We start from the raw sequence: 19,429 nt of genomic DNA on the forward strand, positions 1-19,429 counted from the left end.
CTCAAAAATGAGATTGACAGGAAGTGCAAAATGGCTAAGCAGGGATGGCTAGAGGACAAATGATGTAGAGGATGTAGAGGCTTATCCCACGAGGGGTAAGATAGATACTGCCTACAGGAAAATTAAAGAGACCTTTGGAGAAAAGAGAACCACTTGTATGAATATCAAGAGCTCAGATGGAAACCCAGTTCCACGCAAAGAAGGGAAAGCAGAAAGGTGGAACGAGTATATAGAGGATCTATACAGGGGCGATGTGAGCAAGATGTGTGAGACAGGCGAAATTCCCTCAGACTTCAAGAAGAATATAATAATTCCAATCCCAAAGAAAGCAGGTGTTGGCAGATGTGAAAATTACCGAACTATCAGTTTAATAAGTCACAGCTGCAAAATACTAACGCGAATTCTTTACAGACGAATGGAAAAACTGGTAGAAGCCGACCTCGGTGAAGATCAGTTAGGATTCCGTAGAAATATTGGAACACGTGAGGCAATACTGACGCTACGACTTATCTTAGAAGAAAGATTGAGGAAAGGCAAAACTACATTTCTAGCATTTGTAGACTTAGAGAAAGCTTTCGACAATGTTGACTGGAATACTGTCTTTCAAATTATGAAGGTGGCAGGGGTAAAATACAGGGAGCGAAAGGCTATTTACAATTTGTGGTCGAAGTAGAGAGGATATAAAATGTAGACTGGCAATGGCAAGGGAAGCGTTTCTGAAGAAGAGAAATTTGTTAACATCGAGTATAGATTTAAGTGTCAAGAGGTCGTTTCTGAAAGTATTTGTAATGAGTGTAGCCATGTATGGAAGTGAAACGTGGACGATAAATGGTTTAGACAAGAAGAAAATAGAAGCTTTCGAAATGTGGTGCTACGGAAGAATGCTGAAGAGTAGATGGGTAGATCACATAACTAATGAGTAGGTATTGAATAGAATTGGGGAGTAGAGGAGTTTGTGGCACAACTTGACTAGAAGGAGGGATCGGTTGGTAGGACATGTTCTGAGACATCAAGGGATCACCAATTTAGTACTGGAGGGCAACGTGGAGGGTAAAAATCGTAGAGACCAAGAGATGAATACACTAAGCAGATTCAGAAGGAAGTAGGTTGCAGTAGGTACTTGGAGATGAAGAAGCTTGCACAGGATAGAGTAGCATGGAGAGCTGCATCAAACCGGTCCCACGACTGAAAACCACAACAACAACAACTTTATTCTTAGAACGTTTGAAAACAGTTAACATTCTCAGCAGCTGGCTAGGAAACTCAACGGACCTTGTGGAAAGCAGACATTCTGAGAACTGTGACTGTTGAACAATTATAAGGTTAATGATTTAAAACAGAAATCAATTATTTTTTCATATGTTTCGTCTTCACGAATTTATTATCTTACAATTTTTTCTTTGCTTACGAATTTCAGTACGTGCTCAATATCTGTATATGTGAATGCTGAAGATCTGTTTTTATGAAAACGTGTCCCATTCACTTCCCTTGAAATTAACCCGAGGATAATAGAGCGTAAATGTATAGCCTTTGCAGTTACCTTCCGGAAGAATTTTATAGCACCAAAAGTCAAAGTCCTCGCTGCAGCCGTGGCGCCATCATCGTAACACACGGGGGCGTTTAGTAAGTAATGCAACACATTTTTGGTGAAAGCAGGTTGGTTGCATGTTGGGTTCCAATACACCGTATTATTACCCACTTTTTAGGCTACAAAACCGTATTTTTCAACAAATATTGCAGTCAGTGCGATGGCCCTACTGGGAGGGCCTGAATGCCCTCATGCTGCCACTCTACTGATCGACGCCGCTGCCAGCGTCTTGCTGCCTCACTAACCTCCCCATCACTCCGCACTGCTTCCCACTGGGCCAGACAGACGGAAGTCGGAAGGTACGAAACAGGGCTGGAGGTTGGATACGGAAGCTTTGTGGGTTCCTCTCGTGTGCGAAGACTTGTGTGAGGCCTTTAGTTGTCATGGGAAAGGAAAACTTCGTTAATATTTTAGTGGTGACGAACCCGCTGAAGTCGTTTCTACAAATTTCTGAGGGCAGCACAACACACTTCAGTTGACCGTTGCACCATGAGGGAGGACATCAGACTAACGCCTCCAGAGTCCCGCGAAACCGTCGCCAAGGCTTTATCAGGTGAGTCTGCGGCTCTGAACTTTTTCTTCGGTGGAAAGGTGGTGTGGTGCCAGGCCATGGATTACCGTCTTGTTTCCGGTTCGAAGTGAAGAACCCATGTTTCTTCGCCTTTAACGATGTTCGACCAAAAATTATCATGATCAGCCTCGTAGCGTGCAAGCAATTCCACACATGTCGCCCTTTGTTGCACTCTATGGTCTGATGTTAGGCGGCGAGGAAGCGAAGGACACACGTCTTGGATTACCTAAGCTGGTGGACGAGTGTGTCGGCACTACCAATAGAGACGTCCAGTTGAACTTCGAAGCGGCTGACTGTGATCCTTCGATCACATCGAATGTCATTGTTGCTTGTTGCAACACTGCAGGAGTCATAACTGTGTGCGGCCGGCCGGCACGCTTGAGACAGGACAGGTTTACGCGACCTTGTTGCGATGAGGGAAGACACATCGCCCAACGACTCACCCAGCTTTTGCTCAGTGCCAGGTCTCCGTAGACATTCTGCAAGCGCCAATGAATATATTCAATTGCCTGGTCTTCCGCCAAAGAAACTCAATGTCAGCTCTCTGCCCAGAACGCACTTTCGTCACACACGCTATTTTGAAGACGACGTATAGCGTGGCCACCTGTCGAAACTTCGTGAAACTATAGAACCTGAACCAGGATTACTCCACGATGTCCCACATAATACTCTGCATTTTTTCAAGCGAAATTGGTTGATAAAAAATGTGTTGCATAATTACTGTACTCCCTTCGTATATTCAATTTCACATACGATAAATTCCCTCACAAAGTTTATGCATATGTTTTCGACAAGCCTTGCAAATTCATCTGGATCAGCAAAAGAGCGCCCCGGAGTAAAGGCCAGTTGTATGTAATTTCTTTTGTTAATTTTTGGAACAAGTGTTGCTGTTCTATCTGAAATTCCTTAAATATCTCTAATATTGCTTTCAAAGTTCTTGTGTACTAAAAGATATTCACCTGAATTTTCTTCCCACTCCGTCCCTCAGTAATAAAACATATATTGTGAATTAAAGTATATTTTTCTTAATTTATTTTATTAACTTTCCGATAATCTTGCTGTACGTAGTTACAGGAGTTCTTCTGCAAAAGCTATCAACTACCTGCGGATCTTTAAGTTGTGAAATTGAAGGTCCCTAAATGACATGTGCCAGAAACAATGGGTTTTTAAGGTCCTTTTATTAGGAGTAGTGAAGTGTCATTCTATGCGTATGTTTTACTGATCGTGAGCAGATGAAATTTGATCATAGCGGAAAAACTTAGTAGACAATCCCACCCCACACAATTGTGACAGACTGTGCGCATAGCTTACGGAACGTGTGTCCACAATGTGGCCATCATATCACGTACAAAGTCACCAAATACGCTGATCGCATCGGTAATCCACTTTTTGGCACCCTTTATGCTTATCCCAAATGTTAGTCGTTTCCATCGTTGACACCAATCTCGAAACGATACTACTATTGAATCCCAACGCTCTAGATAATCCCTTCCTCTTTTCTGCAGAACAAAATGTGAAAGATTTTATTCTCACCAAGGGGAGGATGCAGAGCAGCTGATATATGATGGCTTGCTTTTTAGTTACTGTTAGAATTGTAGGAAGCAGACACGAAAAGAATATTTATCGACAGCTTTTATCCCCCAGTGTCCGACATCTCTTTAGTCATAAAATGGGCGGCATACATAGATAGAAATATGCATTCATAGTAAATGGTCTGTTTAAGTTCCGAATGGTAAAGCTGTAGTCATACTTACTTAACGAAGGTGACGCTTTAGAGAGTGTTTCTCCATAACCATTTACCTACTCCACAGTCCACCTAGGAAGTACGAATTTAACTACTCTTCACTCACAGCCAACTCTGAAAATATTTAAGAAGTAGTCAACAATAAACTCTACATATTGTCCAGACTGTCAGTTTTCTATAAAACTCTTCTGCAGAAGTCATCACTTATCGTGTCAAATATTTAGTTTCTGTTGCGCGTAAGCTACATCTTTGTAGCGACGTACACGTACCAGACTCGGAGCTTTATGAACACATTTCTAGTTCCCGGCGTGATTGGGGACTTAATTCTTTGCTGTAATGACTCTTGCGTTACCACGAAGTGACGCTGGAAGAAGTAACCTCTTGTATAAATATATCAAATATTATCATTGTTTTTCGCCAAGTATATATTTTAAGAGATAAAATATTTCGCCTTCTGCCTAGCATTACACGTAAGGCATGACGACTTCCTACGGCCGTTGGTGGATCACGTATTGGCATGGACTGGTATGGGTTGAAAATTTTGTTTATTTCAAGCAGGCTTCGGTATCTGTGATGTGACACTGATTGTATGTCACCTTTTAATCTCACTCTTAAGAATCGTTAAATTAATCGAAGGAATCGGAATGTCTTCAATGGCGGGAGTTCATAAATTTTACACCGTTATGGACTGTAGTAGCTGCCTTACTGCTTTTGGGAAAGTCTGGTTTGCGCCCTGCCAGAAACAAGTGAGACTATCCCTCCATAACGGACATGGTCGGTCTGACACAACTGCCGCCATTACGGGTGCCGCAAAGAGAACTGTGGAAGAAAGCCGAAAACGAGCTCATAATACTAAATGAAGCAAGGAAAAGGTAGCACAGTTTTCCGAAATTTCCTCTTTCACGGTAACTTAGCCAAAAAATTTTAACCTGAAAAAATTGGAAATTTGTGGTAAGGTCTTATGGGACCAAACTGGTGAGGTCATCGGTCCCTAAGCTTACACACTACTTAATCTAACTTAAACTAACATACGCTAAGAACAACACACCACACCCATGCCGGAGGGATGCCTCGAACCTCCGACGGGGGGAGCCGCACGAACCGTGACAAGACGCCTAAGAGAGCGCGGCTACCCCGCGCGGCGTAGTGCCTGAGGTAGAAGATGTTTGATGACATTCTTTTCCAGTGATAACTGCTTAATAAGCTCCGACATCTTCCTTATTTTTCGGATTTTGGGAAAACAAGTTAGTTTATAAACTACAAAATATTTCAGAAGTTAAAAATTTAGCCTGCGATAGTATTATTGTAACATAGCAAATAAATTCTCAGCAAGAATGAACGTCTCGATAAATATTTTCGGCAGTTTCGCAGGAATATTAGATCAAAAATAGCACTCGAAAAATAATTAAATGTCCCAAATATGTCTGCTTCAGTAAGATTATTTATTCGTCCTTCCTAATTAGTACCGCTGGAACTTACAGTTACAACATATGATTCCTCTCAGTGAATTTATTTTATTTTATTTTTTTAACTGTATGACCATAGTGACGTCTACGAAAGTGAAACGTGGAATTCCGGAGTGGCCTGCTGCAACAAATAAAACAAGACTGACGAAGGAAATCCTTTTCTGACGGTCTTGTGGCGAGAATCGACTTACACGGTGGTATACGTTTGATGGGTAGGAGAAACTGCGACGCCCAATAAGCACTCTTCAGTCGGTCACTGAACTTTCTCTCATCAGCGTATTAAATAATAACATTCTGTAGCTCACTGGCTGGGTAGAAGTCTTTGACTTGGACGCCACTTTGACGAAGCACAAGTCCCTAATCTAGCCCAGTTATCCAACCCTGGAAAGGGGACCTGCAGTTTAACCTGAAATCCTAACCACAAGTAGTTCCCGGCGACCCCTCACACTGATCAGAGGTGAAGGCAAGATTAAAATTTCCGATATCCGATCTGAATTCGATCAGTCACACGCTTTACAACTAGACCAGCACGCCCAGCAAGGTAAAATCGATCTATGTTTCACCTCTGGCAGTAGCCACAGCTCTAAGCTGGTCAGAATTCATCAATGTTACTGGCAGCTCGTGACTAGATGGTTTTAGAGGATGAGAGAACTGGGCAAGGCAAAAATAGAACACCCTCTGTATCGAGGTAGGTCAGCGCCGCACAGGCTACATTTGATCCTGTGTTATATTTTTGAAAGAAAACGTCTCGGAGACCTTGAAGATAGGACCCGACCACCAGCCCAAACACATCTGAAATAGAGCACCTATGTCCAAATGACCAGCAATGGAAACAGAGGTGGTCTGGTTGTGTACCTGGCCGAGAGGTTCTGGGTGCTTCAGTCTGGAACTGCACTGCTGCTCCGGATCCTGCCTCGGGCGTGGATGTATGTGATGTCTTTGGGTTGGTTAGGTTTAGGTAGTTCTAAGTCTAGGGGACTGATGACCTCAGATATTAAGTCCCATAGTGCTTAGAGCCATTTGATTTCATTTTTGGTTGTGTACCTAGTATCTCTCAATAACGTCACGCCAGGTGCTGGGTCCGTATGATGATGAAAAAAATACACACCCCGATTCAGTCGTAATGCAGTAACAGAGTGATTTATTTGATGTCCAAAAGGTTATGATCATTGGCTTTCGTGCCATGGGTGGGTGCATTTGCGAAACGGCTAAGTTTGTAAACAGTTCGTGTGCTACCGCGGTTAAAGTATGCCATGCATGACAAAATGCGTTATCCATAAACGGCTCCGAGGCAACTGTGGTGCACCACGGACCGTAGATGAGAGTGGTGAACGACGGCTGAGGTGACGTGTTTGGGCGTACAGGTTTTCAACTGTTGAGCAACTGACCGCTCGCATGAACCAAGCGGCTACCAATAGTGTCCCCTCAGTGACCGTTCAGCGGTCGTTGCTGGGTTTTTTGCCTCCGCAGCGGGCACCTGTTTCACGCACCCATGTTGACTGTTGTTCATTGGCGGCCAAGGCTGGAGTTTGCACTCCAGTACCACAGCAGAACGTGCGGGTGGCGACAGGTGACCTTTCGAGATGAATCACATTTTATGCTTCATCAGGCAAATGTCTGTCTCAACGCAAACAGCATGTAACTATCGCTGGAAGTGTTCAGAGAGCTTTATGGTCTGGAGAATGTTTTCGTGCCATTCCCTGGTGATTTCGCCATTGTGGAAGACCCAACGGATCAATACAACAGACCATGTCCACCCCTACATGCAGTTTGTTTTAACTCGGCGCAGTGGCATCTGCCACCATGACAATGCCATATGCCACACAGCTCGCATTGTACGCCCGCGGTTCGAAGAGTACCTGGAAGAGTTCACCGTGCTTCCAGGATTTAAACCTAATTGGCAATCTTTACGGTGGACCCACAACGAGTAGTCGGTTTTGACCAGAAAATTGTTCGTGCGAAACGGGTTCTGAATGATGTCGCGCCGTTGTGCGGACGGGCAGTACGGAGCCAGCCTACGCACGTCGTTAGGGGCCGTGTGGGAAAGCCGGCCGGTGCCCGCGGCGTTATCATGCGGCGCGGTTCGCGCGCATGCGCGCCCACTGCCAACTGCGCGTGGCGCCCCTGCCCGCCCCCCGGCACGTCCGTCCTGCCGCGGCACGCATCGCCGCCTCTGCTCGCTATGAAGGGTCACGGGGCAGTTCATTGTTTGTATGCCCGGGACCGAGCGCCGTGGACAGCGAGGTACCAACCGTGTCCGTCCTGCAGTGGCGCGATTTTCGAACTCGCATCTCCACTCGGAGAGTGCTCAGGAAGCAAAGACAATTGCACTCGCGGTACAAGAAAGATCGGGAGAATAAGGACAGGCAAAAGTTACTAGAGATTCGTGTTGCTGTAAAAAGAGCGATGCGCGAGGCATACTACCACTACCAACGTCATACCTTAGCAAAAGATCTTGCTGAAAACCCGAGGAAATTCTGGTCTTATGTAAAATCGGTAAGCAGGTCGAAGGCTTCCATCCAGTCACTCACTGATCAGTCTGGCCTGGCAACAGAAGACAAAAAACTAAAGATGAAACTTTAAATTCAGTATTTGAGAAATGTTTCACGGATGACGGTCGTACAAGCGTACCGCCGTTTGACTCTTGTACAGATTCCCGTATGGAGGAGTTAGTGATAGACATCCCTGGGGTTGTGAAGAAGCTGAATGGGTTCAAAATAAATAAATCGCCAGGTCCTGATGGGATTCCAATTAGGTTTTATAGAGAGTACTCTACTGTATTGGCTCCTTACTTAGCTTGCATTTATCGCGAATCTCTTGCCTGACGTAAAGCCTGTATATAAGAAGGGTAGAAGGACGGATCCTCAAAATTACAGACCAATATCCTTAACATCGGTTTGTTGCAGGATTCTCGAACACATTTTCAGTTCGAATATAATGAATTTCCTTGATACAGAGATGTTGCTGTCCATGCATCAGCACGGCTTTAGAAAGCATCGCTCCTGCGAAACGCAACTCGCCCTTTTTTCACATGATATCTTGCGAACCATGGATGAAGGGTATCAGACAGATGCCATATTCCTCGACTTCCGGAAAACGTTTGACTCGGTGCCCCACTGCAGACTCCTAACTAAGGTACGAGCATATGGGATTGGTTCCCAAATATATGAGTGGCTCGAAGACTTCTTAAGTAATAGAACCGAGTACGTTGCCCTCGATGGTGAGTGTTCATCGGTGGTGAGGGTATCATCTGGAGTGCCACAGGGAAGTGTGGCAGATCCGCTGTAGTTTTCTATCTACATAAATGATCTTTTGGATAGAGTGGATAGCAATGTCCGGCTGTTTGCTGATGATGCTGTGGTGTACAGGAAGGCGTCGTCGTTGAGTGACTGTAGGAGGATACAAGATGACTTGGACAGAAATTGTGATAGATGTAAAGAATGGCAGCTAACTCTAAATATAGATAAATGTAAATTAATGCGGATGGATAGGAAAAAGAATCCCGTAAAGTTTGAATACTCCTTTAGTAGTGTAGCGCTTGACACAGTCACGTCGATTAAATATTTGAGCGTAACATTGCAGACCGATATGAAGTGGGGCAAGCATGTAATGGTATTTGTGAGGAAGGCGGATAGTCGTCTTCGGTTCATTGGTAGAATTTTGGGAAGTGGGTTCATCTGTAAAGGAGACCGCTTATAAAACACTAATACGACCTATTCTTGAGTACTGCTCGAGCGTTTGGGATCCCTATCAGGTCGGATTGAGGGAGGACATAGAAGCAATTCAGAGGCGGGCTGCCAGATTTGTTACTGGTAGGTTTGATCATCACGCGAGTGTTACGGAAATCCTTAGGAACTCTGGTGGGAGTCTCTGGAGGAAAGGAGGCGTTCTTTTCGTGAATCGCAACTGAGAAAATTTAGAGAACCGGCATTTGAGGCTGACTACAGTGCAGTTTTACTGTAGCCAACTTATATTTCGCGGAAAAACCACAAAGATAAGATAGGAGAGATTAGGGCTCGTACAGATGCATGACGTTCTGTTTGGGAGTGGAACAGGGAGAGAAGATGCTAGTTGTGGTACGAGGTATCCTCCGCCACGTACCGTATGGTGGATTGCGGAGTATGTAAGTAGATGAAGACGTAGAACAACACTGTGCTCTGGCACTGAGAGACTGATTTTCACCAATTCGACTCTGAATAAAGATAATTCCCTACTACTGTCGGACAATATTAAGGAATGGATAGTGGAAGTAGATGATGAGATGGAAGATAAGATACTGCGAGAAGAATTTAAGAAAGTACTGAAAGATCTGACTCGGAACAAAGCACCTGGAGCAGTCGACGCTCCCTCAGAAACACTGACATCGACAAGAAAAGACACCATGGCAAAATATTCCACTGGGCATGCAAGATAGATGGAACAAGCGAAATACCCACAGATTTCAGGGTAAATGTAATAATTATAGTTCCAAAGAAAGCAGGTGCTGACAGGTGTGAACAGCATAAAAAATCATTTTAATGAAGCCCACTATTTACTGACAATGTAAACAATTTGAAATATTCCCTGACATGTGAAACATCCCCTTACAAAAAATATGAATGACTGTGCTAGTAAACCTCTTACATTATTTGATTTTCAAACGGCTGAGCAAAACTGAACTTACTCAGACATTTCTCTCTTTACTTATTCTGATCATCACTAAACTGACACACAATAGTTTTAGCGAAACGCAGTCTCACTTTCAATAATCCCTACAAAAGAATGGCCGTGACTAACAATAACCTATACCTTTCATGAATCACTTACCTCACAAAAATCTTCGTTACTCGAACTCCTGCTATACAGCGATCGCCAATACTGCCAACTAAATAAAAGACTATAACTACCGAAGGGCTAATTACTGGTAGGCACAGTTAGCAAATGAAAGATTTTGATAGAGAACAAACGATGTATTTACCTTAATAATGTACAATAGTCATCGTATATATCTATCAATCAATGACAACCATCTTGACAAATTTCCTTTTTGTGGCGGACACACGTCCGGATCCTCCGCTTATAGTAACCTCTCATAACTCTGGCATCCCTATCTCCACATCCACCACTGCTGGCGGCTCACCTCCAACTGCGCAGTGCTATGCGCTGTTCCCATCCAACTGACAAAAAAAATTTTTTTTTTTTTGCTCATCATTCTACTGACTGGTTTGATGCGGGCCGCCACGAATTCCTTTCCTGTGCTAACCTCTTCATCTCAGAGTAGCACTTGCAACCTACGTCCTCAATTATTTGCTTGACGTATTCCAATCTCAGTCTTTCTCTACAGTTTTTGCCCCCTACAGCTCCCTCTAGTACCATTGAAGTCATTCCCTCATTTCTTAGCAGATGTCCTATCATCCTGTCCCTTCTCCTTATCAGTGTTTTCCACATATTCCTTTCCTCTCCGATTCTGCGTAGAACCTCCTCATTCCTTACCTTATCAGTCCACCTAATTTTCAACATTCGTCTCTAGCACCACATCTCAAATGCTTCGATTCTCTTCTGTTCCGGTTTTCCCACAGTACATGTTTCACTACCATACAATGCTGTACTCCAGACATACATCCTCAGAAATTTCTTCCTCAAATTAAGGCCGGTATTTGATATTAGTAGACTTCTCTTGGCCAGAAATGCCTTTTTTGCCATAGCGAGTCTGCTTTTGATGTCCTCCTTGCTCCGTCCGTCAGTGGTTATTTTACACCCAGGTAGCAGAATTCCTTAACTTCACTGACTTCGTGACCATCAATCCTGATGTTAAGTTTCTCGCTGTTCTCATTTCTACTACTTCTCATCACCTTCGTCTTTCTCCGATTTACTCTCAAACTATACTGTGTACTCATTAGACTGTTCATTCCGTTCAGCACATCATTTAATTCTTCTTCACTTTCACTCAGGATAACAATGTCATCGGCGAATCGTATCATTGATATCCTTTCACCGTGTATTTTAATTCCACTCCTGAACCTTTCTTTTATTTCCATCATTGCTTCCTGGATGTACAGATTGAAGGGTAGGGGCGAAAGGCTACAGCCTTGTCTTACACCCTTCTTAATATGAGCACTTCGTTCTTGATCGTCCACTCTTATTATTCCCTCCTGGTTGTTGTACATATTGTATATGACCCGTCTCTCCCTATAGCTTACCCCTACTTTTTTCAGATTCTCGAACAGCTTGCACCATTTTATATTGTCGAACGCTTTTACCAGGTCGACAAATCCTATGAAAGTGTCTTGATTCTTCTTTAGCCTTGCTTCCATTATTAGCCGTAACGTCAGAATTGCCTCTCTCGTCCCTTTACTTTTCCTAAAGCCAAACTGATCGTCACCTGGCGCATTCTCAATTTTCTTTTCCATTCTTCTGTATACTATTCTTGTAAGCAGCTTCGATGCATGAGCTGTTAAGCTGATTGTGCGATAATTCTCGCACTTGTCAGCGCTTGCCGTCTTCGGAATTGTGTGGATGATGCTTTTCCGAAAGTCAGATGGTATATCGCCAGACTCATATATTCTACACTCCAATGTGATATTAGAAATTCTGATGGAATGTTATCTAACCCTTCTGCCTTATTTGACCGTAAGTCCTCCAAAGCTCTTTTAAATTCCGATTCTAATACTGGATCCCCTATCTCTTCTAAATCGACTCCTGTTTCTTCTTCTATCTTATCAGACAAATCTTCACCCGCATAGAGACTTTCAGTGTATTCTTTCCACCTATCTGCTCTCTCCTCTGCATTTAACAGTGGAATTCCCGTTGCACTCTTAATGTTACCACCGTTGCTTTTAATGTCACCAAAGGTTGTTTTGACTTTCCTGTATGCTGAGTCTGTCCTTCCGACAACCATATCTTTTTCGATGTCTTCACATTTTTCCTGCAGCCATTTCGTCTTAGCTTCCCTGCACTTCCTATTTATTTCATTCCTCAGCGACTTGTATTTCTGTATTCCTGATTTTCCCGGAACATGTTTGTACTTCCTCCTTTCATCAATCAACTGAAATATTTCTTCTGTTACCCATGGTTTCTTCGCAGCTACCTTCTTTGTACCTATGTTTTCCTTCCCAACTTCTGTGATGGTCCTTTTTAGTGATGTCCATTCCTCCTCAACTGTAAAGCCTACTGCGCTATTCCTTATTGCTGTATCTATAGTGTTAGAGAATTTCAAACGTATCTCGTCATTCCTTAGTACTTCCGTATCCCACTTCTTTGCGTATTGATTCTTCCTGACTAATGTCTTGAACTTCAGCCTACTCTTCATCACTACTATATTGTGATCTGAGTCTATATCTGCTCCTGGGCACGCCTTACAATCCAGTATCTGATTTCGGAATCTCTGTCTGACCATGATGTAATCTAATTGAAATCTTCCCGCATCTCCCGGCCTTTTCCAAGTATACCTCCTCCTCTTGTGATTCTTGAACAGGGTATTCGCTATTACTAGCTGAAACTTGTTACAGAACTCAATTAGTCTTTCTCCTCTTTCATTCCTTGTCCCAAGCCCATATTCTCCTGTAACCTTTTCTTCTACTCCTTCCCCTACAATTGCAATCCACTCGCCCATGACTATTAGATTTTCGTCCCCCTTTACATACTGCATTACCCTTTCAATATCCTCATACACTTTCTCTATCTGTTCATCTTCAGTTTGCGACGTCGGCATGTATGCCTGAACTATCGTTGTCGGTGTTGGTCTGCTGTCGATTCTGATTAGAACAACCCGGTCACTGAACTGTTCACAGTAACACACCCTCTGCCCTACCTTCCTATTCATAACGAATCCTACACGTGTTATACCATTTTCTGATGCTGTTGATATTACCCGATACTCATCTGACCAGAAATCCTTGTCTTCTTTCCACTTCACTTCACTGACCCCTACTATATCTAGATTGAGCCTTTGCATCTCCCTTTTCAGATTTTCTAGTTTCCCTACCACATTCAAGCTTCTGACATTCCACGCCCCAAGTCGTAGAACGTTATCCTTTCGTTGATTATTCAATCTTTTTCTCATGGTAACCTCCCCCTTGGCAGTCCCCTCCCGGAGATCCGAATGGGGGACTATTCCGGAATCTTTTGCCAATGGAGAGATCATCATGACACTTCTTCAATTACAGGCCACATGTCCTGTGGATACACGTTACGTGTTACAATACAAAAGCGAATATTACAACAATGAGTCCAACCAGCCACAGACTGCACACAGCACAGTCAGTTATTTTCATACAGAGCTCTACGTGGCATTACCAACATAAAAACCTAAACAGCGTACATCGTCTGTTAATTCTTTGGTGGGACGAACTTCCGCCTTATAGTACGGACTTCCCATAGCCACGCGCTACCTATTGTTCAGACATAGAACTTAACATTGTCTACTTGCCCATGAGTGCCAAATCCTCTGAAGTTGCGTAAATATGAAGTGAGTCCTAGCCTTAGTTTCCATCCCCAGGATAAAAGGGCATGGAGGTCTAACTACTGACCTTCCGATCGGCTGATCAGGTTTACTCTATACTAACTTGTGCTGTACAGTAGAGCCACTCATACCTTACATACCGCCAACAGTGCGTAACGATTGTAACAAAAAGGTCACAATGGAGGCGAAACCTGCGCCCCCTTGGCAACGGCACAATCGGCTGCTGAATGTGAGGATTGGACCCCAAGGCGTAAAGAGAGATTTTCTCGAACTTCGCCCACTGCACTTTATTATAATAGCAGTTTAAAATCAACAGTGAATGATTAAATTCGACAATTACATAAGTCAGTCACGGCAGCCATTAAACTGGATTCATTAAACTACAGTAAGCGAATATATTTTTGCTTACAAGTTAATTTAAAAATATACTGAGGCAGCAATGAAAGCCAGTCAAGGAAAATTTAAAATTAATGAATTACTCAGAGCAAGCACTATTCAAATGGAAAACTGCCACTCTGTGTAGCTACACGAAGTTCTTTGGTTTAGAAATAAATTTAGTAAGGTTGAATCATAGCCAATTAAATAACATTTTGAAATTAGTAATCTAATGTCTCAGAAAGCTATAAAAGTTAAAGACTATACCAGATATAAAAATCATCATGGCGATCTTGTAGGCCGATATTAGGAATTCAAAATTTAATCAATAGCAAAATCAATTAACTAGAAAACAAATGCAGGATACCAAGAACTTAGATGAGCTCAACGGCTCGGATTAATTACGCAAATCCAATGATAATAAATAAAAGTAGAGACTGCAGAAATCAATTAACTCATTAAAGCATCCCTCGAAAATTTAGTTAATTCTGGCTTAATAAGTTTTGGGCTACAAATCCGTTACGAAAGGAATATGCACTTACAATGACACCACAATTGGTGGTGTGTTCAATGGATTGCATAGAAGAATTTATTCCTCGGTTTACAGCTTAATCCATTAGGGCTCATACTCCTCACAGGCGTCATAACAATCACGGGCCACTGGAACATACACGATACCCGGAACCCCGTTCTAGAACCAGTAAGATGTCGGATGAGAACCCAAGTGACACTGGCGTAACACAAGGAAGTAGGGAATACAATAAAATTTAACGAACGGAATACTGCAGTTACGTAAATAACCTAGTATCGCACAACGAACAGTCTGAAATACGCCACAGCTTGACTGAGCTTTGAGATAAAGGCGAGAGCCCGCCCTCGAATCCAAGCTACTTAAAGGGTTGTTTAGAATGGTAAACTCCACTGCACGTATGTGGTAAGAACGCCCGCTAAATGTCGCCCCAGACGACGGTTGAACAATTATCAAGTGCATAGCAGTAACTACATGAAATGAATAAGCTGAAACAGTCTGCCGTTAGAAGACAGCCGTTAGCGAACCAAAACAAATTTTTAGTGCACTTAGCGCATTCCTGGAAGAGTATTACATCGCATTCGACACAGCCATAGCATACAGCTGACAATAGACAAAATATTATCTTTACTGGAAATTATTTCAGAATTTACCATCCAAATTTTTTAAAAAGAATTTGCCACTGCAAAAATTTTATTGTCCCTTTAAACAAAACAGTACTTCACTTACAGCACTGGATACCTTAACAAACGATCCAGTAATTAATGCAGCACAACCCTGAATAAGGCACAAGGTTTATCACAATATTATTGCTTAACCTAGCACACTAACGCCCATCTATTAATACCAGGATACCCAGCCTGCCGGATCCTTAACCGAATCATGAAGGTTACTTAATGTTTCTCACGATAAACATTAATTATATATTTACAGAGTACAGAGTAACCCACCACTTTGAAATGTAAGGTGGGTCGGATGCCTCTAAATCTAACAGCAAAGACTTCTCATTGTTACATTCTTATCGCTATACAGTTGTGCAAGATGGCAAGAACTATGCCCCTTACATGAAGTCATTAAAGATCACCTAACTCACGATGAGCGAACAGTAGGGCTGAACAAAATGACTGACAAGGCACAATGCATCTTGTAGAGGGTATAGTATGGATGTATTGGAATAATTAATGTCGGGTTATGGTTTTAAAGTAATTCACATGACATGAAAGCTTTGTGGAAACGAGTCGATTTACTGGACACTAGTTTACCACAGGGAAGTATTTAGAGCTGACCGTGGCCGGCTGGGCAACGGTGAAGGGAAGCGACAATAGGCAGCTTAGGGTGGCTCAAGCTCTGAGAAAGTGGTAACGGGGTGCGGCCTCCAGCCACCTTAAGATGAGTGACAGTGAGTGGGTGGTTGAACCCAACTCCATGCTGGTGTACCTGGAAACAGACGGAGAACTTGTATGCCTGTTGATAAATGTCCGTCGTCCCGTTTCCTGTGAAACATGCAAGAAAGCCGTGCAAAGTTACGGTGGTGCGGTCAACAGAGGTCAAAATATGCTTGTTTGTGACTGTAGCAACTTCACACTGAATTCACGGTCCGCAGAGTCTGAAGCAAATCAGGTGAAGAGAGACAGAATGAAATACGCCGGCCTCCGATGGGAACGTAGGACCAAGGAATTTGAAGTACTCTCCTGGGAGTCAGAATTCCGGAAAACTTGGTGTTGTGCAGACGCTAACCTTGATGGGTGGCCAGGAAGGAGCTAAAAACAGAAGAAGTTGAGAGGAAGGGAAATTTTGTGGGAATTTGTTCACTTCCAGAGCAGGCATTGGTCAGCACTGGGAAGTGACGCATAATTAATGCGACTTGTGTTGCAATTGGTGTAAGTGATTTTTCTGGAGGGGAAACCGAGGCGAACAGCGGACTGGGAGAAGTCCCCATAGAGGTCTTCCATTCCCAGCTTGCCTAGAGTGCGGACGTGGCGTTCTTGACTCAGCTTGCCTGAGAAAGAGTGAGCATCTCTGCAGTTTAGGACTTAGCAAAGGGAACAATTGAGCTTGGAGATAGGAAGTTTTGGTTCAGCTATGTACTGAGCAAGATAACTAGGAGTGAATAGACGAGTGCAGCCTTGCAGCACCACGAGGTCGGCCGACGTGCACACAACGACGCCACTCTGCCACGCTCTATTCGGTGATATTGCGCCCGCTCTGGCCACTGATTAATTTGGTGGATCACGTCGGCAAAGTTTCCACGAGGGTTTCATGGGCCGTGTATTGTAGAATTCTTCTCACACTTCGCATTACGCCTGGGTCAGTCACTAGGAATTACTTTTAAGTTATCGTGCTTTCTCCAAGCAAACACAGTTTATTACCACTGCCTAATAGGAGAGTCTTGTAATGTGATGATTGAAGGTCGGGAGTTAAAATAAATTTGTGCTAATCGACTGCATGTGTTTTCAATCAAGTAGTTGAAATTCCAAGTCACTTTCTTAATTAGTTTTAGATTCAACATTTGCATCTGGTGTTCAATAGTTGAATATAACATCAATGTGCTCCCCTTTTAATTAAAAGTGATCAATTCTGAATAAATTAATGTAAACACTGCCACCGCAGTTCAATCAGGAGTCACAGGGCCATATTACTTTTTGCGTTATCTGATATTGCGGCAGTTTTGCACTCTTTGTTGATCTGTTAGTCAATTAGTCGGGGTGATTCAAATGGTTCAAATGGCTCTGAGCACTATGGGACTTAACATCTATGGTCATCATTTCCCTAGAACTTAGAACTACTTAAACCTAACTAACCTAAGGACAGCACACAACACCCAGTCATCACGAGGCAGAGAAAATCCCTGACCCCGCTGGGAATCGAACCCGGGAACCCGGTCGTGGGAAGCGAGAACGCTATCGCACGACCACGAGCTGCAGACAGTTGGAGTGAACACACGCCAAAACCAGCTAAGTGACGGGTGGGGTGTTACAGTTTACAGTTGTTAATGCTTTTTTTTTAAATAATATAAAGAACATAAACACGAATACAGGCACAGCGTTTAGAACACTTGTAATTTCAGTTAATCTCTTAATAGGTGTCAGGTACCGGCAGATTCCGTTGAACAGAACAGCCGTTAACGTGCATACTTCCCCGATTTGAATGTTTCCTACCACAGCCACAGCTATTGCTGAACTCGCAAAACAAATCATTGTTTGCACATTCGTCACTCGCAACACAGAATCACAAGACCCTCTTAAGCAAGGTGGCAGTCAAAATTGATTAAATTCAACTGACTTCTAGTAACGTAACGTAAGTCTCACTTTTAATAAACAAAAGCCACCTGCTACCTTACACTGATCGAAAGATTGGTGAATAGTACACAGTACCAAGAGTTACACTTTCAGTTTTGAAACTTCCTGGCAGATTAAAACTGTGTGCCCGACCGAGACTCGAACTCGGGACCTTTGCCTTTCGCGGGCAAGTGCTCTACCATCTGAGCTACCGAAGCACGACTCACGTCCGGTACTCACAGCTTTACTTCTGCCAGTATCTCGTCTCCTACCTTCCAAACTTTCAGTTTTGTTCACCAAACGGATTTTCTCGCAGTTTCGTTTTTCACCATCCAGTAATTTCTACTAGGCCAGGAAAACTTAATTCCCGAAACCGTTCCCTCCGCCAATAGTAGTAATTGTAGAATCAGCTACTGGCCTCGTGAAAGACATAGCGACGGGCTGTTTCCGTCCTCTCGCTGGTAGCTCCCACACATCAAGCAGTTCCTCTCTCCGGAACCACTACACCAGTACTGCCACACTGTCCAACTGTCCACCACGCTTTGGCCTCCGATTTTGTTAAATCTAAAAATGAGCGCCAAACTCTAACAAGGGAACCTCCCCATCGCACCCCCCTCATATTTAGTTATAAGTTGGCACAGTGGATAGGCCTTTGAAAAACTGAACACAGATCAATCGAGAAAACAGGAAGAAGTTGTGTCGAACTATGAAAAAAATAAGCAAAATATACAAACCGAGTAGTCCATGCGCATGATAGGCAACATCAAGGAGAGCGTGAGCTCAGCAGCGCCCTGGCCCAGTAGCCGGCACGGTAGGGTAGCTCAGCGTGTTCGGTCGGAGGGCTAGCTGCCCTCTGTAATAAAAAAACTGAGTTAATCGACCAACAACGAACTTAAACGGATGTCTTACAACGTCCGCCACGACCAGATAAAACGAACAAAACGAGATTTAACAAAAAAAAAAAAAAAAAAAAAAAAAAAAAAGTGGTTAGCTTGAGCAGCTGCGAAACGAGAGGTCCTTGGTTCAAGTCTTCCCTCGACTGAAAAGTTTACCTTCCTTGCTTTCGCAAAGTTATGATCTATCCGTTCATTGATTGACGTCTCTGTTCACGGTAATAAGTTTAGTGTCTGTGTTTTGCGACCGCACAGCAAAACCGTGCGGTTAGTAGACGAAATGACGTGTCTCTCCAATGGGAACCGAAAACATTTGGTCGCAAGGTCAACCGATTCCTGCACAGGAAAACACATCTGATATATTATATACGACACTGGTGACGGCATGTGCGTCACATGACAGGAATATGTTGTCGATCCATCTAACTTGTACACTTGGCGAATGGGTAAAAAGAGTCTTCTACCTTTCCCGATTTAGGTTTTCTTGTGGATGTGATAATCACTCTAAAAAAGGTGATGAAAACATAAGAGTTTGTCACATAAAC

The sequence above is a fragment of the Schistocerca americana genome, chromosome 3, assembly GCF_021461395.2.
Source record: "Schistocerca americana isolate TAMUIC-IGC-003095 chromosome 3, iqSchAmer2.1, whole genome shotgun sequence".
Taxonomy (NCBI): domain Eukaryota; kingdom Metazoa; phylum Arthropoda; class Insecta; order Orthoptera; family Acrididae; genus Schistocerca; species Schistocerca americana.